General features: G+C 47.0%; 1 protein-coding gene across 1 annotated transcript in view; it reads right to left on the bottom strand.

Moving 5' to 3' along the window:
• ICA1L (islet cell autoantigen 1 like) overlaps nucleotides 1–17,174 on the bottom strand; it is a 97,353-nt gene that overhangs the window by 61,524 nt on the left and 18,655 nt on the right. Inside the window, exon 2 of the mRNA XM_063932243.1 lies at nucleotides 10,121–10,260. The gene's annotated coding sequence lies outside the window, so the exon portion shown is untranslated. The remainder of the gene's footprint in view (nucleotides 1–10,120; nucleotides 10,261–17,174) is intronic.

The raw sequence follows: 17,174 nt of genomic DNA, 5'->3' as shown, positions 1-17,174 counted from the left end.
AGGAAGTCTCTCGGTGGGTAGGGACCACCGTTTAACATAGGCTTCGGTAATAAAGTTCCCAGCTGCTCCGGAATCAAGGAGGGCAATGACGTTCCAATAACGTTGAGCAACTTGAAGCGAGACTGGGAGATTACAATCTTGAGGAGATGGAGAGGAGATCATTACTCCTAGCCGGCCCTCTCCTTGGCGAGCTAGGATTTGGAGTTTCCCGGACGTTTGGGACAGGCATTAATGGTGTGAGACGGAGCTGCACAATAGAGACAGAGAAACTCGGAGAGACGTCTTCGGCGCTCAGCAGGAGTTAAACGGGAACGGCCAAGTTGCATGGGCTCATCTTTAGATGGTGACAGTTGACGAGGAGGAGGAGCAGAAGATTTTGGAGCAGATGATCTTCCACGCTCAGTTGCTCTCTCTCTGAAACGTAAATCAACTTTCGTGCAGAGTGAGATTAGCTCATCTAACTTAGAAGGTAAGTCTCTGGTAGCTAACTTATCTTTAATACGCTCAGATAAGCCATGCCAGAATGCAGCATACAGGGCCTCGTCGTTCCATGCCAGTTCGGATGCCAGGATCTGGAACTGTATCAGATATTGTCCTACAGTACGTGACCCCTGGCGTAAACGGAGAATCTCGGATGAAGCTGAGGTTACCCGGCCTGGCTCGTCGAAGATGCGCCTGAATGTTGACACAAAGGCAGTGTAGGAAGATAGCAGGGTGTCGGACCTCTCCCATAACGGTGATGCCCAATCAAGGGCTGAGCCACTGAGAAGAGAAATAATGTAGGCAATTTTTGTACGGTCACTGGGAAAATTGCCAGGTTGTAGCTCAAACTGAATCTCACACTGGTTGAGAAATCCCCTGCAGAATCTTGGAGATCCGTCAAATTTTGCTGGCGTTGGAAGATGAAGACGTGGAGCAGAAATGGGTAAGGTGGGTGGGGTTATAGCTGGAGTCACTGTGGTTGACGCACCAGACGCGCCTGATCCACGGAGAGTTGTCTGAATCCCATCCAGCCGAGTAGAGAGATCCTGGAGACAGCGGATGATGTGGCCCTGTGCAGCCTCCTGATGTTCTAGTCGGGCTGCCAGTTCTTGCATCGGCCTGGCCGCTTGATCCTGGTCTCCGGCTGGATTCATTAGGTCAGTGCTTACTGTCACAACTGAGGGCCTGAGCTGACGGGAGGCAGCCTCAGTTGTAGGGGCTGAGATGTACCGGAACCTGGGAGGTTGTATCAGACCCCTGGACATGTAAGTAACATGAATAATAACTGCCCGAAGGCGTGACCACGACAACTTGGATAAAAGTCAATGATGTTTATTATGACAACTCCGCAACACAGCAGCAGTAAAAGAAAACGTAAAAGTCAGCAAAGAATAAATACAGTTCCTGGGTACTACAGGATGGCAGGAGCCACAGGGCACTGGTAGTGTGAGATAGTTCTTATGATCTTCTAGATGGAAAGTCCTTACCAGGCCCGACTGTAGCAATGGAGATAACCCAGGATTGTGCCAGCTGGTGTTCCAGGAAAAGCTGGGTTGCTGAAGATAAAAACAGCTGCTGTGGATACTGGCTGGAACCAGACTGTTGTTAGCACGGAGTGGATACTGGCTGGAACCAGTTAAATAATAAATGAACTTGGGAGCGATGAAATATGAACTGAAATGTAGAACTTGAGAGCGGAGAAATAATAATACCGGTGGAGAGTGGTAAAGTGTAGAAAGGACACCGGCCCTTTAAGGGAAGCTGTACTCTGCTGGAAGCTGAGCTGGAAGCAGGTAATGTTGTAGCTGGAAACAGATGAATAAACAATGGATTGGAGAGTCAGGCTACACCGCAGGTGGAATGCTGGTGCGGGTCTCTATGGTGGAAGTCTTGAGACAGGAGCTGGAACCTGGAAGACAATCACAGGAGAGAGACAAACAGGAACTAGGTTTGACAACCAAAGCACTGACGCCTTCCTTGCTCAGGCACAGTGTATTTATACCTGCAGCAAGGAAGGGATTGGCTAGGCAATTATGCAGATTATCAATACTGAGAACAGATTGGTGGAAATGATCAGCTGACAGAATCCAAGATGGCTGCGCCCATGCAGACACTTGGAGGGAAGTTTGGTTTGTAATCCATGTGGTAATGAAAACAGTAATGGCGGCGCCGGCCACCAGAGACAGGAGGCGCCAGGCTGACAGATGCACATCCAACCACGCGGACACAGCGGAGGCCGCGGCTGACGTAATCGCCACTCAGACACTCTGCATGCAGAAGTTCAGGGACGGCGGCGGAGGCCGCGGGAGACGCCATGCCAGGTGTAATATGGCGTTTACTGTGACAGCGTCCCAGAGTGACAGGAGAGGATACAGGAATGTACACATCAGGATAACAGATGGGATCCGGTCCTGGAGCGCTGAGCCAGCCTTAGGAGGCATCTGATGGGTAAAAAATGGCGTCCAGATACCCGGATCGTGACACCTCCCGCATAACCTCACCTCCTACAATCTCATTATCTATTGATGGCACTACTATCTTCTCTAGCCCCCAAGTGCGCTGTCTTGGAGTAATCCTTGACTCCTCCCTCTCCCTCAAACCACACATTCAGCACCTCTCACAAACCTGCCATTTTCATCTAAAAAATATTTCCAGGATCAGACCCTTTCTAACCTAGGATGCTACTAAGACTCTTATCCACTCACTGGTCATCTCCAGACTGGACTACTGTAATCTGCTCCTGACTGGCATTCCTGACAAATACCTCTCTCCACTGCAATCTATCCTCAATGCTGCTGCCCGGCTCATCTTCCTCACCAAACGCACTACGTCCACCTCTCCTCTCTTACTAGACCTTCACTGGCTCCCCTTCCCTTTCAGAATCCATTTCAAGCTTCTCACACTCGCTTACAAAGCCCTCACCCACTCCTCTCCCATCTACATCTCTGACCTTATCTCCCTTTACACTCCCACCCGTCCTCTTCGCTCTGCTAATGCACGCCGACTCTCCTGCCTACGGATTACTTCCTCCCACTCCTACCTCCAAGATTTTTCACGTGCTGCACCACTTCTTTGGAATTCTTTACCTCTCCCCCTCAGACTCTCCACCTCTCTACAAAACTTCAAACGGGCTCTCAAGACCCACTTCTTCACCAAACCCAGTCAAATCTCATCCTAACCCTCTGTTCTACGCTCTCTATGTACCCCAACTGTGTCACCCCTGTCTGTCTACCCCTCCCCTTTTAGAATGTAAGCTCTCACGAGCAGGGTCCTCTTCCCTCATGTGCTTATCCTTTCTTACTTTAATAGTCTTCAACTGCACCAATTCCATCAGTCTTCTGCCACCTGATACTTATTCCAGTGTCATCTGCTGATGTAACTATGTTTATTTACCCTGTACTTGTCCTATACTGTCATCAACTGTAAGTTGCTGTTTTCCGGTTTGATTATTTGTTTATGTACTCTGTAATTGGGCGCTGCGGAACCCTTGTGGCGCCATATAAATAAAGGAGAATAATAATAATAATAATGTATGTATGTATGTATGTATGTATGTATGTATGTATGGAACAGCAATGTATGTATGTATGTATGGAACAGCAATGTATGTATGAAACAGCAATGCATGTATGTATGTATGTATGTATGGAACAGCAATGTATGTATGTATGGAACAGCAATGTATGTATGTATGGAACAGCAATGTGTGTGTGTGTGTGTGTGTGTGTGTGTGTGTGTATGTATGTATGGAACAGCAATGTGTGTGTGTGTGTATGTATGTATGTATGTATGGAACAGCAATGTATGTACGTATGGAACAGCTATGTATGTATGTATGTATGGAACAGCAATGTATGTATGTATGTATGTATGTATGTATGGAACAGCAATGTATGTATGTATGGAACAGCAATGTATGTATGTATGTATGGAACAGCAATGTGTGTGTGTATGTATGTATGTATGTATGTATGTATGGAACAGCAATGTATGTACGTATGGAACAGCAATGTATGTATGTATGTATGTATGTATGTATGGAACAGCAATGTATGTATGTATGTATGTATGGAACAGCAATGTATGTATATATGTATGTATGTATGTATGTATGTATGGAACAGCAATGTATGTATGTATGTATGGAACAGCAATGTATGTATGTATGTATGTATGTATGTATGTATGGAACAGCAATGTATGTATGTATGTATGGAACAGCAATGTATGTATGTATGTATGGAACAGCAATGTATGTATGAAACAGCAATGCATGTATGTATGTATGTATGTATGTATGGAACAGCAATGTATGTATGTATGTATGGAACAGCAATGTATGTATGTATGTATGGAACAGCAATGTATGTATGGAACAGCAATGTGTGTATGTATGTATGTATGTATGTATGTATGTATGGAACAGCAATGTATGTACGTATGGAACAGCAATGTATGTATGTATGTATGAATGAAACAGCAATGTATGTATGTATGGAACAGCAATGTATGTATGTATGTATGTATGTATGTATGTATGTATGGAACAGCAATGTATGTATGTATGTATGTATGTATGTATGGAACAGCAATGTGTGTATGTATGGAACAGCAATGTATGTATGTATGTATGTATGGAACAGCAATGTATTTATGTATGTATGGAACAGCAATGTATGTATGTCTGTATGGAACAGCAATGTATGTATGGATGTATGTATGTATGGAACAGCAATGGATGTATGTATGGAACAGCAATATATGTATGGAACAGCAATGTATGTATGTATGTATGTATGGAACAACTATGTATGTATGTATGTATGTATGTATGTATGGAACAACTATGTATGTATGTATGTATGGAACAGCAATGTATGTATGCTTGTATATATATGGAACAGCAATGTATGTATGCATGTATGGATGTATGTATGGAACAGCAATGTAAGTATGTATGTATGGAACAGCAATGTATGTATGTATGTATGTATGTATGGAACAGCAATGTAAGTATGTATGTAACAGCAATGTATGTATGTATGTATATATATATATATATATATATATATATATATATATATATACCTTCCATACACACCGGCACTCAGCTGTGTCTCCACAAATGTGCCCAGGTGCCCTCCAAACAAAACCCAGCACGGGTCTAAACAGTCACAATGGGAAAAGGCGGCACTCTCAGGACTTGTAGTAATGATAACACCAAAGAAGAGACAAACAACTACTCCATAGCTCTGTAGATTAACGTTTCGATTTATCCAAAAACCGTCATCAGAATCATATAACATACAATACATACAAGACATACTTACATAACCTTCTCCCCCCGTCAGGAAGCCGCTGGCGCCGCGCCGTCTCCCGGGTCAATGACGTCACACGAGCGACGCGCGCCCTCCGGCGCGCCCAGGTGACCGCCCGGCGTCATGGCAACCCGGCCCTAACAAACCACTGTGAATGATTACATAAAAACATCAAACGCAAAATACACATGTGGTTACAGACTAAACAAACAAACTTTTACCTTAATCACTAAACCGATGCTGAGCAATAGGTATATATCCTGATAAGCTATTACTAATCCAACAATAGCACATACTAACTGTCAAACCTAAAAAAGAAATGGTTATATTACAAAAAACAACTCAACGGTAGCATCTCATTTAAACCGCGAGGGGAGACCGTGTCCAAGCGGTGAATCCAACGCGATTCTTTCTGCAACAATACCTTGTGTCTATCACCCCCCCGCATTCTCTTGGGTGCTTGATCTATAATTTTGTAACGTACGGTACTCAGCCCATGGTTGAACGCTTTGAAGTGCCGAGCAACAGGCTGACTATGTGTCCCAGTATGTTCTAATGCCTGTCTGATCGCGGACCTATGTAAGGCCATCCGTTCCTTAAATTGCCTTGTGGTCTTCCCCACATAGGGGAGACCACAAGGACAACGTATAATGTAAACAACAAATGTGCTTGAGCACGTTAACACCTGTCGGATGGCACACCTCACTCCCGTCTGTGGGTGCGGGAAGGAACTCCCCGTCTCCATGTAGCTACATGTGGTGCATCCAGTGCACCTGTAGCAGCCTGGTTTTTTGGTCAAGAAATTGGTAGGGACCCTGTCCTGAAAGGAAGAAATGTATAATGATCCAGTTTCCATTGGAAATCATCAAAACTGCTGGATGGCACAAATGACAGTCCTTTGTTGAGAACCCGTAATTCAGCATCCGACAGAGTCCGACTGGACAAATTAAAAACTATTTGATTTTCTTCTTGGTGGCGGCTTTTGAGCGTCCTTTGCCACTGCTTCCCTCGTCGGGTAACCGGTCTCCTTTTGTGTCGCGCTGAGCGCGCGTACTCACCCCTAAAGGGGGTTTGTTCGCTGCACCTCTCTTCTGTGTCTCTATCTCGCTTTGGGAGGAATTACCTCCACTTGAGGACTCCGTGTCACCAGGAAAGTAGGGCTACCTTACTCTCAGTTTCTGAGAGTTCATCGGATTTCCGATGATCCAGTGGAAACTGAGAAGGAGATTGACCTCATGATACGTCAATTCATTGTAAGGGGGTACAAATTTGATGCCTTGATTGAAGCTAAGGAGAAAGTGCTCAAAATTCCTAGGGCAAAGACATTAGGAAAGAGTCCGGGTAAGGGGGGGGGCAGAGAGGTTGTCCCCTTTGTCCAGAGGTTCCACTCATCGAGTGGGGAGATTGCCAAATGTGCTAAAAGATTGTGGCCCATAGTGACTACGGACAAGGACTTGCCGTGTCTCCGGAATGCCACGATGATGCCCAGTTTTGCCAGGGACCGTAACCTTAAAGATTGGTTGGTGAAGAATGACATTTCTTCCTTTCAGGACAGGGTCCCTACCAATTTCTTGACCAAAAAACCAGGCTGCTACAGGTGCACTGGATGCACCACATGTAACTACATGGAGACGGGGAGTTCCTTCCCGCACCCACAGACGGGAGTGAGGTGTGCCATCCGACAGGTGTTAACGTGCTCAAGCACATTTGTTGTTTGTTTACATTATACGTTGTCCTTGTGGTCTCCCCTATGTGGGGAAGACCACAAGGCAATTTAAGGAACGGATGGCCTTACATAGGTCCGCGATCAGACAGGCATTAGAACATACTGGGACACATAGTCAGCCTGTTGCTCGGCACTTCAAAGCGTTCAACCATGGGCTGAGTACCGTACGTTACAAAATTATAGATCAAGCACCCAAGAGAATGCGGGGGGGGTTATAGACACAAGGTATTGTTGCAGAAAGAATCGCGTTGGATTCACCGCTTGGACACGGTCTCCCCTCGCGGTTTAAATGAGATGCTACCGTTGAGTTGTTTTTTGTAATATAACCATTTCTTTTTTAGGTTTGACAGTTAGTATGTGCTATTCTTGGATTAGTAATAGCTTATCAGGATATGTACCTATTGCTCAGCATCGGTTTAGTGATTAAGGTAAAAGTTTGTTTGTTTAGTCTGTAACCACATGTGTATTTTGCGTTTGATGTTTTTATGTAATCATTCACAGTGGTTTGTTAGGGCCGGGTTGCCATGACGCCGGGCGGTCACCTGGGCGCGCCGGAGGGCGCGCGTCGCTCGTGTGACGTCATTGACCCGGGAGACGGCGCGGCGCCAGCGGCTTCCTGACGGGGGGAGAAGGTTATGTAAGTATGTCTTGTATGTATTGTATGTTATATGATTCTGATGACGGTTTTTGGATAAATCGAAACATTAATCTACAGAGCTATGGAGTAGTTGTTTGTCTCTTCTTTGGTGTTATCATTACTACAAGTCCTGAGAGTGCAGCCTTTTCCCATTGTGACTATATATATATATATATATATATATATATGGAACAGCAATGTATGTATGTAAGTATGTATGGAACAGCAATGTAAGTATGTATATATGGAACAGCAATGGATGTATGTATGTATGTATGTATGGAACAGCAATGTAAGTATGTATATATGGAACAGCAATGTATGTATGTATGTATGTATGGAACAGCAATGTAAGTATGTATGTAACAGCAATGTATATATATATATATATGGAACAGCAATGTATGTATGTATGTATGTATGTATGTATGTATGGAACAGCAATGTAAGTATGTATGTATGGAACAGCAATATATATATGGAACAGCAATGGATGGATGGATGGATGGATGTATGTATGTATGTATGTATGTATGCATGCTGTGCGGGCAGGTTAGGACTTCCAAGGCTCATTGTTTTATCCTTGTCCTCCATATCCCCAGAATGCGGTATTGTTGGTATTAATTCACTTTCTCTAGACCCTCTAAGGCAGGCGTGTCCAAACTGCAGCCCTCCAGCTGTTGTGAAACTACATATCCCAGCATGGCCTGACACAGTTTTGCTGTCCGAGAATGCTAAAGCTGTGTCAGGGCATGCTGGGATGTGTAGTTTCACAACAGCTGGAGGGCCGCAGTTTGGACATACCTGCTTCTAAAGCCTGTACGACATGTATAGTGGTTCTATCGGCTGTTGCTAGAAGATGTATTGTACACATGTGGATCAGAAGTGACACCAGCCCGTCCTCGTGTAGCCTTCCGCACGGATTGGAACGAATTCTCTTTGCAAAAGGAATTTAAAAGTTTTTTTGTCTTTAATTGCGGTAAAGTTATATTGATCCGCTGTCACATCCCGGATTCACGTTTGCCTAGAAATACTGGGTGGTACGAGACGGGAACCTGAGAGATCCTCCGATATCATTGGATCTTTAGGACTCCTATTCCCAGTACACGAGACCGCCATAAAATCATTGTAACAGGTGAGGGACGGAGGTTAGAAAACCCGTCAATCCCATAGAAGCTGACGTACAGGGGGCTACAGCTTCTGTCTATAATGCAGACACAAATTGCGATAGGAAACCTATGCATTTTGCGCAGTATGCAGAGCCGCAGGCATCCTGAGATGGCCGTGACACCGCACAGTACGTGAGGCGTGGATTTCTCAGATACGACTGATGCGTAAAACATGGCAGAGGTGTAAGTATATCACTTCTATCTATGAATAGCGGTGGGAATCATCCCCTAGTCCAGGGGTTCCCAAGGACCCCCAATAGGTCACGTCTTCCAGGTCTCCTCACAGAATGACAAGTGGAATAATCATAACGTCCACCTGTGGATCTTTACACTGTGTCAGTGAGTTGTGAATACACCTGTGCTGGGTGATCTGGAAAACATGACCTGCTGGGAGTTAAGGACAGAGTTTGGGAGCCAATGCCTTAGTCTGTCAGTATAAGCAGAACTGGGAATCTGCTGCAGGCTCCATGAGGGCACGTTCCCATCATCAAAGGTTTATTCCCATTAATGGATGATGAGAACGTGCACACCAAAGCAATTTGAGGAGGCCAGGGCATGCTGTGACCATTAGTGCACCACACAAAAATGCTTCAGTCTTACTTTATTAGCGACATATCCACCGAGCAGATGTGTGGGGCGTTTCTGGGAATGGTAAGCGCACACTGGTTATGGGGCGGTGTTTCTGAAACGCAATCTTCATGGAACCCTCGCAGTGCGTGTTTTCAAGGATCCTCAGGAGTAATTAGTACCATCTATACATCTATTGTGTTAGGCAATTAACACACCTGTGCTCCAGGCAGATGATCTGGAAAACATGCACTGTTAGAGTACCATGGCGACCGGGCTTTGGAAACACTTCCCTAGGGAACCGAGCCCCAGGTGTAGCGGCTTTAGGGCACAGTATCGCCATTTTCAGCTGGACCTCGCGGTTGTTGTACCCCCAATACTGCCTAGAGTGGAAGTGCAGGTGCTGGAAATACATTTTATATATTTTCTTATAAAGTAGCGCAGTTCATGCTGACGGTCGTCATCGCAAGGCGTAAATGTAAGATAGATAATTAGCGGCCCTAACGATGGCACAGCCCATTAGCCGCTATATGGACGCGCGGCAGGAGAGGATCAGAGCGCAGGGAGTCAGAGGGAGAACAGACAGCGCAAGGGGAAATACGGTCACATTAATATTCCAGAAGTCTGAATGAATAAAACAATATACCAGGCGGATTCATTCTTACAGAACATGTGTAGTGCGTTACCTCTCTGCGTCCAGCAGATTCTGTGCGTTACATACCTGAAACGCCGCTGTATTAAAGGTCCGATGGAGTGAAATTATTGTTCCATAGACAGCGACCAGCTTATATATGTCTGGACATCCTCAGCAGATGAATGCGTTCTGGTACATTGTGTGTTTCTGTCCTTCATCTGTTTGACCTTAAATTAATAAATCATTGAAGGCATGAATGGAAAAGAGAACTGAATGCTAGACTTGTGGGGGATACGAGGGGAAGGGGGGGGGGGGGGTAACTACATTAAGGTAAGGTTTTACTACTGGACAGCTGCATTACTGATCCTAGCCAGGCCCTAGGATGCAGCGTTGTCTGTGACACCATCACCCGTCTGCCACAGGGACTACAGACAGCCCAGAAAATCTCCGTCCTCTGACAGATCCTGGCCTCATCTCCGTTTGAAAAAAAGAGGCTGTCATTGCCCCACGCGGCATCAGACTGTCAATCACTGCCGTATGTTCTGAATCCGGCCCAGTGTCTGTAACGTGATTTCTAATTGTTTTCAATAATGTTTAAAAACTATTAGGTCAAAAAATAAGATTTTAAACCTACCGGTAAATCTTTTTCTCCTAGTCCGTAGAGGATGCTGGGGACTCCGTAAGGACCATGGGGTATATACGGGCTCTGCAGGAGACATGGGCACTATAAAGAACTTTAGAATGGGTGTGCACTGGCTCCTCCCTCTATGCCCCTCCTCCAGACCTCAGTTAGAGAAACTGTGCCCAGAGGAGACGGACAGTACGAGGAAAGGATTTTGTTAATCTAAGGGCAAGATTCATACCAGCCCACACCATACACACCGTATAACATGGAATATACGAACCAGTCAACAGTATGAAACAAAACAGCATCAGCCAGAGACTGATCAAAACTGTAACATAACCCTTATGTAAGCAACAACTATATACAAGCCTTGCAGAATTTAGTCCGCGCTGGGACGGGCGCCCAGCATCCTCTACGGACTAGGAGAAAAAGATTTACCGGTAGGTTTAAAATCTTATTTTCTCTTACGTCCTAGAGGATGCTGGGGACTCCGTAAGGACCATGGGGATCATACCAAATCTCCAGACCGGGCGGGAGAGTGCGGATGACTCTGCAGCACCGATTGAGCTAACATGAGGTCCTCATCAGCCAGGGTATCAAACTTGAAGAATTTGGCAAAAGTGTTTGAACCCGACCAAGTCGCCGCTCGGCAAAGTTGTAATGCCGAGACGCCTCGGGCAGCCGCCCAAGAAGAGCCCACCTTCCTAGTGGAATGGGCCTTTACCGAATTTGGTACCGGCAATCCAGACGTAGAATGAGCCTGCTGAATCGTGTTACAGATCCAGCGAGCAATAGTCTGCTTAGAAGCAGGAGCGCCAACCTTGTTGGCTGCATAAGGGACAAACAGAGCCTCTGTTTTCCTAACCCAAGCCGTCCTGGGTACATCAATTTTCAAGGCCCTGACTACATCAAGGGACTTGGAATCCTCCAAGTCCCCCGTAGCCACAGGTACCACAATAGGTTGGTTCATATGAAACGATGAAACCACCTTAGGCAAAAATTGAGGACGAGTCCTCAATTCTGCTCTATCCACATGGAAAATCAGATAGGGGCTTTTGTGAGACAAAGCCGCCAATTCGGACACCCGCCTTGCAGATGCCAAGGCCAACAACATTACCACCTTCCAAGTGAGAAATTTTAATTCCACCGTTTGAAGAGGTTCAAACCAGTGAGATTTTAAGAACTGTAACACCACGTTAAGGTCCCATGGTGCCACTGAAGGCACAAAAGGAGGCTGTATGTGCAGCACTCCCTTTACAAAAGTCTGGACTTCCGGGAGAGAAGCCAATTCTTTCTGAAAGAAAATTGATAGGGCCGAAATCTGTACCTTAATGGAGCCTAATTTCAGGCCCATATCCACTCCTGTCTGCAGAAAGTGGAGAAAACGGCCCAGAAGGAAATCTTCCGTAGGAGCATTCTTGGCCTCACACCAAGATACATACTTTGTCCAGATACGGTGATAATGCTTCGCAGTCACCTCCTTCCTAGCCTTTATCAGAGTAGGGATGACTTCTTCCGGAATGCCTTTTCCAGCTAGGTTTCGGTGTTCAACCGCCATGCCATCAAACGTAACCGCGGTAAGTCTTGGAACACGCAGGGCCCCTGTTGCAACAGGTCCTCTCTGAGAGGAAGAGGCCACGGATCTTCTGCGAGCAGTTCCTGAAGATCTGAATACCAGGTCCTTCGAGGCCAATCTGGAACAATGAGTATTGTCCGCACTCTTTTTCGTCTTATGATTCTCAATATCTTTCAGATCAGTGGAAGAGGAGGAAACACATAGACCGACCGAAACACCCACGGTGTCACCAGGGCGTCCACCGCTACTGCCTGAGGGTCCCTTGACCTGGCACAATACCTCCGAAGCTTCTTGTTGAGGCGTGACGCCATCATGTCTATTTGAGGAAGTCCCCAATGACTTGTTATCTCTGCAAAAACTTCTTGATGAAGTCCCCACTCTCCTGGATGTAGATCGTGTCTGCTGAGGAAGTCTGCTTCCCAGTTGTCCACTCCCGGAATGAAGACTGCTGTCAAAGCGCTTACATGATTTTCCGCCCAGCGAAGAATCCTGGTGGCTTCCGCCATTGCCACTCTGCTCCTCGTTCCGCCTTGTCGGTTTACATGAGCCACGGCTGTGACGTTGTCCGACTGAATCAGAACCGGTAGGTCGCGAAGAAGATTCTCCGCTTGACGCAGGCCGTTGTATATGGCCCTCAATTGCAGTACGTTGATGTGTAGACAAGCCTCCTGGCTTGACCATAGTCCCTCAAAATTTCTTCCTTGCGTGACTGCTCCCCATCCTCGGAGGCTCGCGTGCGTGGTCACCAGAACCCAGTCTTGAATGCCGAACCTGCGACCCTCTAGAATAGGGGTGGGCAACATGCGGCCCGCAGGCCGGATGCGGCCCGCGGACCGATCCTGCCTGGCCCGCTGTGCCCCACCAGAGTGCAATGACAAGAGGCCCGACAGGCCGCTTGTCATTGCACTGCTCGCAGACGCGGCGCCGCTGAGGAAATCCCGGTCACGTCACATGGTCAGCTGACCGGGATTTCCTCTATCTCATGCGCTGGGCGTCACGGGGGGCGGCGCTGGGCGGGCACTGCAGAGTGGGACTCGGAGCAGAACGAAGCGGCCAGTGGGGAGCACAAGCGGAGGCCAGTGGGGAGAAGAAACGGCAGCCAGCGGGGAGAAGCAGCATCAGCAGCAGCAGCAGCGCGGATCATCACTGACAGTGGGGATCGTCACTGAGAAATAGGTAAACCCCCTGGATAAAGCTAAAGCTGCCCTATAAGTTATGGGGAGGGTAGTTAAAAACGGTTGTATGGGTTTAGGGGAGTGTGGGGGGGGGGGGTAAGGACTGCTATATAGGTTTAGGGGAGGGTGGGGAAAGGGGGGTAGGGACTGTCTGCCGTAATGTGTAAAAACGGGGGCCCTGTCTGCCGTAATGTGTAAAAACGGGGGCGCTGTCTGCCGTAATGTGTAAAAACGGGGGCGCTGTCTGCCATAATGTATAAAAACGGGGGTGCTGTCTGCCGTAATTATAAAAATGGGGGTGATGTCTGCCGTAATGTGTAAAAATGGGGGGTGCTGTCTGCCGTAATGTGTAAAAAAACGGGGGCACTGTCTGCCGTAATGTATAAAAACGGGGGCGATGTCTGCCGTAATGTGTAAAAAGGGGATGCTGTCTGCCGTAATGTGTAAAAACGGGGGCGCTTGCTGCCGTAATGTGAAAAAACGGGGGTGCTGTCTGCTGTAATGTGTAATAACGGGGGCACTGTCTGCCGTAATGTATAAAAACGGGGACGCTGTCTGCCGTAATGTATAAAAGCGGGGGCGCTGTCTGCCGTAATGTATAAAAGCGGGGGCGCTGTCTGCCGTAATGTATAAAAGCGGGGGCGCTGTCTGCCGTAATGTATAAAAGCGGGGGCGCTGTCTGCCGTAATTATAAAAATGGGGGTGCTGTCTGTCGTAATCTGTAAAAAGGGGACGCTGTCTGTCGTAATGTGTAAAAAGGGGATGCTGTCTGCCGTAATGTGTAAAAAGGGATCTCTTTTTGAGTATTTTGTGTGTGGCCCTCGAATATTCGCTGGAAGTGTTAAGCGGCCCCCCAGCTGAAATAATTGCCCACCCCTGCTCTAGAAGGTGAGCACGCTGCAGCCACCACAGGAGAAACACCCTGGCCCTGGGGGACAGGCTGATTTTCTGATGAGTGTGAAGATGGGACCCGGACCACTTGTCCAGAGGATCCCACTGAAAAGTCCTTGCATGAAACCTGTCGAAGGGGATGGCCTCGTAGGACGCCACCATTTTCCCCAGTGCATTGATGGACTGACACCTTTTTCGGTTTCAACAGGTCTCTGACCATGTTCTGGAGTTCCTGGGCTTTTTCCATCAGGAGAAAAACCCTCTTTCGTTCTGTGTCCAGAATCATGCCCAAGAAAGATAGCCGAGTCGTTGGAACCAACTGTGACTTTGGCAGATTGAGAATCCAGCCATGTTGCTGCAGCACTCTCAGGGAGAGCGACACGCTTTTCAGCAACTGTTCTCTCGATCTCGCTTTTATCAGGAGATCGTCCAAGTATGGGATAATTGTGACTCCCTGCCGGCGCAGGAGCACCATAATTTCTGCCATTACCTTGGTGAAAATCCTCGGGGCCGTGGAAAGCCCAAACGGCAACGTCTGAAACTGGTAATGACATTCCTGTACAGTGAATCTCAGGTACGCCTGATGAAGGGGCTATATGGGGACATGAAGGTATGCATCCTTTATGTATAGTGACACCATAAAATCCCCCCCTTCCAGGCTGGAGATAACTGCCCGGAGCGATTCCATCTTGAATTTGAACTTTTTTAAGTACAGGTTTAGGGATTTTAAATTTAGAATGTGTCTGACCGAGCCATCCGGTTTCGGGACCACAAACAGGGTTGAATAGTACCCCTGCCCCTGTTGAAGTAGGGGAACCCTGACAACCACTTGTTGTTGACACAGTTTTTGAATTGCAGCTAAAACTATCTCCCTTTCTGGGGAAGAAGCTGGTAAGGGCGATTTGAAAAACCGGCGAGGAGGCACGTCTTCGAATTCCAGTTTGTAACCTTAGGACACAATTTCCATTGTCCAAGGATCCACATCTGACTGAACCCAGACGTGGCTGAAGAGTCCAAGACGTGCCCCTATCCGTAGCGGACTCCCTCAGTGGAGTCATGCAGTGGATTTAGTAGAAGCCGGGGAGGACTTCTGCTCCTGGGAACTAGCTGTAGCAGGCATTCTCTTCCCTTTACCCTTACCTCTGGCAAGGAAGGAAGATCCCCGACCTCTTTTGGATTTATGCGACCGAAAGGACTGCATCTGATATTGCGGCGTTTTCTTCTGCTGTGGGGAAACATAAGGTAAAAAAGTAGATTTACCCGCTGTAGCTGTGGAAACCAGGTCCGCGAGACCTTCCCCAAACAAGTCCTCACCTTTGTAAGGCAAAACTTTCATATGCCTTTTTGAGTCGGCATCACCTGTCCATTGGCGGGTCCACAGGGTTCGCCTAGCAGAAATCGCCATGGCGTTGGCTCTCGAACCTAACAGGCCAACGTCTCTCTGAGCGTCTCTCATATATAAGACTGCGTCTTTAATGTGACCTAAGGTCAATAAAATGGTATCCCTATCTAGGGTATCAATGTCAGCTGACAAGGTATCTGCCCAAGCTGCCACAGCGCTACAAACCCAAGCCGACGCAATTGCCGGTCTGAGCAAGGCACCTGTATGTGTATAAATTGATTTCAAGGTAGTCTCCTGTCTGCGATCAGCAGGATCCCTGAGGGCTGCCGTATCTGGAGATGGCAGCGCCACCTTTTTGGATAAGCGCGTTAAAGCCTTGTCCACTCTGGGTGAGGATTCCCACCGTAACCTGTCTTGCGCAGGGAAAGGATACGCCATAAGAATTCTCTTGGGAATCTGCAGTTTCTTGTCTGGAGTTTCCCAAGCTTTTTCAAATAACGCGTTCAGCTCATGAGATGGGGGAAAGGTTACCTCAGGTTTCTTTTCCTTAAACATGTGTACCATCGTGTCAGGGACAGAGGGGTCATCTGTGATATGTAAAACATCTTTTATTGCAATAATCATATAATGAATACTTTTGGCCACCCTTGGGTGTAACCTCGCATCATCGTAGTCGACACTGGAGTCAGAATCTGTGTCGGTATCAGTGTCTGTTACTTGGGACAGGGGATGTTTCTGAGACCCTGAAGGGCCCGGTGACACAGCTAAAGCCATGGATTGACTCCCTGTTCTATCCCTGGACTCTGCTTTGTCCAATCTTTTATGTAACAAAAACACATTTGCACTTAAAACATTAAACATATCCATCCAATCCTGTGTCGGCGTTGCCGACGGAGACACCACAATTATCTGCTCCACCTCCTCCTTAGCTGAGCCTTCCGCTTCAGACATGTCGACACACACGTACCGACACCCCCACACACTCAGGGAAATAACTATATGGAGACAGTTCCCCAATAAGGCCCTTTGGAGAGACAGAGAGAGTATGCCAGCACACACCCAGCGCCACCAGACCCTGGAAAAAAATCCCAGTTAGGACAGCGCTTTTATATAAATATATATATATATATATTTATATATATGTGCAAATAGCTGGTGCGGCACTCCAGGCGACGAAAGAACTCAGAGCCAGTACATCACGTTTAAAGACAACAACGTTTCAATGCCTTTATTACGGCATTTTCATCAGGTTAATGACATACATAAAAACACTCACCTATATACCAAGTGAACACACCCCAATGTGCAATGGCGTCCGGAAGTCGGATCACCCGCCCGCTCCCTTCCGCCCATTCTGATGACGTCAGGATATCCAGCGTCATCAACCAGTGCCCATCACCATGGTGACCTGTAAACAACAACCTGCATAGTATCGATATTTGCAGCGCTACACATTACAATTTTAACAGCAATGAGATAGATATATCCACTGTTTAAACACATTGACTCTAGGGATATATTGTATATTGAAG

The sequence above is a fragment of the Pseudophryne corroboree genome, chromosome 7 (genome assembly GCF_028390025.1).
Source record: "Pseudophryne corroboree isolate aPseCor3 chromosome 7, aPseCor3.hap2, whole genome shotgun sequence".
Classification (NCBI taxonomy): Eukaryota; Metazoa; Chordata; class Amphibia; order Anura; family Myobatrachidae; genus Pseudophryne; species Pseudophryne corroboree.
This window is presented reverse-complemented; position numbering and strand designations above follow the sequence as displayed.